Source organism: Apium graveolens, chromosome 6 (genome assembly GCF_009905375.1).
Source record: "Apium graveolens cultivar Ventura chromosome 6, ASM990537v1, whole genome shotgun sequence".
NCBI lineage: Eukaryota > Viridiplantae > Streptophyta > Magnoliopsida > Apiales > Apiaceae > Apium > Apium graveolens.
This window is the reverse complement of record NC_133652.1, coordinates 180259187-180264668: the sequence shown is the minus strand read 5'-3', so window position 1 is coordinate 180264668 and position 5482 is coordinate 180259187. Positions and strand designations below refer to the sequence as shown.

At 39.4% G+C, this 5482-nt stretch overlaps 1 non-coding gene across 1 annotated transcript; it reads right to left on the bottom strand.

Moving 5' to 3' along the window:
- Positions 1 to 2785: 2785 nt before the first annotated feature.
- LOC141670159 (small nucleolar RNA R71) lies at positions 2786 to 2892 on the bottom strand. Its single transcript, XR_012554402.1, has one exon. It is a non-coding gene; the product is annotated as a small nucleolar RNA R71 (small nucleolar RNA).
- Positions 2893 to 5482: the final 2590 nt, after the last annotated feature.

Sequence of the window (5482 nt, the reverse complement as noted above, 5' to 3'; positions counted from 1 at the left end):
TTTCACCTCTTTGGTAAAGCAAATAACTTTGACTGGGCATCAGGACAAGATCAGAAAATTGGTGAGGGATAAGATGGATGAAATCATCCCTTCATAAGTCAAGATCCAATCAAAATTACAAAATTACAAAGGAATCAAAGAAGTTGTGCAAGCCACATTTGGTACTTCAACTTCTTCAAGCACTCAAAAACCAATCTCAACCTCCATAAACTTACAAACCTCGGCTCTTCAATCTCAAGTTTTCACCTTATAGTCAGCAAATGAGTCTCTCACAACTCAAGTCTCACAACTCACAGCAATGGTAGAAAGTCAACAGGCTGATATTCAAACCCTGGTGGACTCTCACAAGCATCTCCAAATACAAAATTCAGTGTCTTTGAGAGCCATCATGGGTGCACTCAACATTCCACTGCCTGCACTTCCAGAAGTTGTGAGGCCTGAAATCCCTACACCTTTTATCCTGCCTGCTAACAAGCCTAAGGGGGAGATTGAGGCTAGGATACTAAGATCATCCCAAACATCTACATCTGTTCAAGCTCAAGCTGCTAATAAAGGCAAATCTCAAGTAGTTGAAGTTGATGTTGGAATGAAGAGGCTTATCAAAGCAGCTGGGGGACGTAGTCTGGGCAAGGAATTTGAAGATTTTCTTAAGGCTTATTGAGTGGCATTTATGACACTTTATAACGCAATATAATTCTCTGAATTGGTGTATTTGTACTCAAGTTGTTGGTGTTTTAATGTGTTTTCTAGTGTTTTTACATTTCAGGCATTAATCCGGAATTCAGGTGAATTAGCATTGATTTGATGCTAATATGGTGTTAGAATGGTGTCCAAGGAATAAAGCCTCGTGGAGACCAGCTCTTTGTAGCAAGAAAAGAAGGCAATTTCAGTTTTTCTAGAAGACCGGCGCGCCCGCGCTGTGCTAGCGCGCCCCCCCGCTAGAGAAGTAGAATGCCGGTGCGCCCACGCTAGTGAAGCGCGCGGCCGCGCCAGGTCAGAATTCCAGATTCCTGTTTCAATTAAAAGACTCTTTTTCTGGGCTTTTGGATTAATTGGGCTGCTATTTAAAGACAACAAAAAGACGTTTTTCATAATCGAGCTTAAGGAGAAGACGACAAGAAGACCTATAGCACAATTCAACGAAGGCGAAGAAGATCTAGTTTATTCTTGTGAATCTTTGTTCTAAGTTATAATCTTGGATGCTCGTTTCTTGTTTTGTTGAACCTAATAATCTGGATTACTTACTTTGTATATTATTTATTTTATAAAGACTACATTTATTATACCATACTTTCATCAGAACCCACATTGATGATGAGTCTGATTATGGGCTAATCGTTATCGTGGGGTTCTAGCGGATTTATTTATGGATTTCTTTAGTTAATTTGTTTTGATGCCTTAATGTATGATGATTGTATGATAACCTAGTTTTGGTTGTGCTTATTCGTCTTGTGAGCATCGCGAACTTATAATATAGCGTGTTAATCTTTAATGAAGCGAAAGTGAATTTAAGGATTTAGAACTTGCCATGCTAGCATCGGTTCATGTGTTATTGTTATGCATGATTCGTAGGTAATTTTAATCATCTTGCTTGCCCTATGTAATCACGATAGATAACTTGTGCATTAAACCTTTATGTTGTCAAATTTTATAGACATATAGGATCTCAATATAATTGGTGTCTATTCATCTTATATCTCTTTTGTGGATGTCTGGTAGTATGGTATTCGTACAACGATAGTTGGCGTTTATCAATTTCATGTTATCTGATTAGTGGCATCACCATTATATAATAAGGTTAAGAATGAAAAGGCTATTGAATGAAGTATTTGATGAAGTTAGAATCCCATGTTTGTGTTATGTATTATTCAACTCTCTTTAATCTCTTAGTTAATGTTCTCTAGTATAATTCTTAATAGTTTTTTGCAGTATAATCAAAATCCAAATTGTTATTCATCTTATCATTGAATAATAGCCATATCATTGGTGCATAAGTGCATAAATCACATAGTTAATCTAAACCAGTCTCTGTGGGAAGGAACTAGAAATAATTCTATATTACTTACGATCGTGTATACTTGCGTGAATTTTAGCGCGTGCTTAGCGACTAACAAGTTTTTGGCGCCGCTACCGAGGACTCGGTGTTAACTTTTAGTTTATGGGTTTGTCATCAGTGATCGTTAAAGTTCATTGACTTGGACATTGTTACTTAACTACTCTTTTGCTTGTCGTGTTTCAAGTACTCTTGCGAGCGTGTATGCATACGCGTTCGCGGGCTCGTAAGAGAACTCTGGATCAAGCCGAGGAGGAAGCTGTAGTGATTCGAAGGGAATTTTTTGAGGACGAAGAGAAAGTAGAAGAAGAAGAGAAAGTCGAGGAACCAGCTTTAGTAGTAATGGGAGATCAAGCAGAAATTCCTAAGGCTTTGATGGACTATTCTGAGCCTAAGATCAATGATATTCAGTCGAGCATCATCAGACGAGCTATCTCGGCTAACACTTTTGAGATCAAGTCGAGCACGATTCAGATGATACAAAACTCAGTTCAGTTTGGGGGTTCTCCTATAGAAGACCCCAATATGCACATCAGGGATTTTATCGAGATTTGTGACACTTTCAACTTTAATGGGGTGACTGAAGATGCGATCAAGCTGCGACTCTTCCCATTCTCTCTGAGGGATAAAGCAAAGTGTTGGTTACATTCTCTACCACCAAGGTCTATCACCAAATGGGAGGATCTTGCTCAAAAGTTTCTCACTAAATTCTTTCCTATGGCGAAGACTGCTGTAATTAGGAATGCACTTACTCAGTTTGCACAGCAAACTGAAGAATCTCTGTGTGAGGCTTGGGATTGATATAAGAAGATGCTAAAGAAGTGCCCACACCATGGTATGCCTGATTGGATGATTATAAACTGTTTCCATAATGGTTTGGGCGCTCAGTCTAGACCTATGCTCGATGCAGCGTCTAGTGGAGCCTTATGGGCCAAAAGCTATAATGAAGCTTATGAGTTGATTGAGCTTATGGAAGCTAATTATTACCAGAATCCTATGCAAAGAATGTTACAAGGCAAGGTAGAAGGAATTCTGGAAGTATATACAGCCATTGCTATAGCTGCTCAACTTTAAGCATTGATGATGAAAGTGGACTCTTTGGTTAATTATGGAGTTAATTAAATCACTAGTGTTTGTGAAATTTGTGCGGGGGCACATAAAACTGAGCAATGTGTTATTTCTAGCGAATCAGCTCAATTTGTGAGCAACTTTCAGAGATTACAGCAGCAAGCTCCAACCACTTATCATCCCAATAACCGCAATCATCCTAACTTCAGCTGGAGCAATAATCAGAATGCGGTGCAACAACCTTATCATCCATACACAGCAAAGAAAAATATAACCCTCCTGGTTTTCAACAACTTCCATATATCCTTGGGCAACAACTTCAACATCAGCAGTTACCGCAAGCTAATGAAAAATCTGAATTGGAGGAGTTGAGGCTCATGTGCAAGAGCCAAGCTATTTCTATCAAGACCTTGGAGAATCAGATTGGGCAGATTGCTAATACATTACTGAATCGTCAACCTGGCACGCTTCTAAGCGATACTGAAGTGTCAGGAAAAAAGGAAGCTAAGGAGCATGTTAAGGCAATTACATTGAGGCATGATAAGGTTACAAATCCTGAAAAAGATAAGACTCCAGAATTTGAAGTTGAGGCTGAAGAAGAAGAAGTGGAGAAGGAAGCAGAAGTGGAATCAAGGAAGACTATTGTTGAGCACACTCCTCCTGAGGGTAATACAGGGGAGAAACAGATATATCCTCCACCTTCCTTTCCTAAGAGGTTGCAGAAGAAGGCTGGATAAGCAGTTTGAGAAGTTTTTGGAGGTGTTCAAGAAACTTCACATCAACATACCTTTCGCCGAAGCTCTTGAAAAAATGCCTAGTTATGCTAAGTTTATGAAAGGTATTCTCTCTCGGAAGGTGAAGCTTGATGACATAGATACCGTTGCTCTTACGGAGGAATGCAGTGCTGTGTTGTAACAGAAGTTGCCTTTGAAACTTAAAGATCCTGAAAGCTTCACTATTCCATGCACCATTGGAAATGTGTTATTTGACAAATGCTTATGTGACTTGGGAGCTAGCATCAATCTGATGCCTTTGTCAATCTTCAAGAAGTTGGTCTTGCCGGATCCAAAGCCTACTTATATGACTTTGCAGTTGGTCGATCGTTTTATTACTTATCCACGAGGCATTGTTGAGGATATTTTGGTCAAAGTGGATAAACTCATCTTTCCTGCTAATTTTGTAATTCTTGATTTCGAGGAGGATAAGAAGATTCCCATAATCTTGGGAAGACCTTTCTTGGTAACTGGACGAACATTGATTGATATGCAGAAAGGTGAGCTCACCATGCAAGTGTTGGATCAGGATGTAACTTTTAATATGTTCAATGCGATGAAGTTCCCTACAGAAAATAAGGAGTTCTTAAAGGTGGAGTTGGTTGATTCTGTGATTACTTTAGAAGTTGATCAATTGCTAAGGTCTGATGCCTTGGAAAAGGCCTTGTTAGGGAATTCCGATAGTGAAGATGATGAAGGGGATGAGCAGTTACAATATCTGAATGCTTCTCCCTGGAAGAGGAAGATGGATATTCCTTTTCAATCTCTTAGAATGGAGAAACTGAGCAAATCTCCTAAGCGCCTCAATCCATCTATTAAGGAAGCTCTCACTCTTAAGCTTAAGCCTTTACCTGAACATTTGAGGTATGCGTTTTTAGGTGATGCATCTACTTTGCCTATTATTATTGCATCTGACCTTTCAGGTAGCGACGAGGAAAAACTCTTAAGAATTCTGAGAGAATTCAAATCGGCGATTGGATGGACGATAGCAGATATCAAGGAAATCAACCCATCTAATTGTATGCATAAAATTCTGCTAGAGGAAGGTAGCAAGCCTACTGTTGAACAACAAAGAAGGTTAAATCATATCATGAAGGAAGTCGTGAAGAAGGAAATTCTTAAGTGGCTGGATGCAGGGATCATCTATCCCATTTCTGACAGTTCTTGTGCGAGTCCAGTTCAGTGTGTACCAAAGAAATGAGGTATCACAGTCGTTGCTAATGAGAAGAATGAGCTCATTCCTACTCGAACAGTCACGGGGTGGAGAGTTTGCATGGATTATAGGAAGCTAAACAAGGCCACGGGAAAAGATCACTTCCCTCTGCCATTTATTGATCAGATGTTTGACAAATTGGTTGGGCATGAGTATTACTGTCTTCTATATGGCTATTCTGGCTATAATCAAATTTGCATTGCTCCAGAAAATCAGGAGAAGACTACTTTCACTTGTACATTTGGTACTTTCGCCTTTAAAAGAGTTTCTTTTGGTTTATGTGAAGCACCGACCATATTTCATAGATGCATGATGGCTATCTTCTCTGACATGTTTGGTCAGAATGTGGAGGTGTTCATGGAAGATTTCTATGTG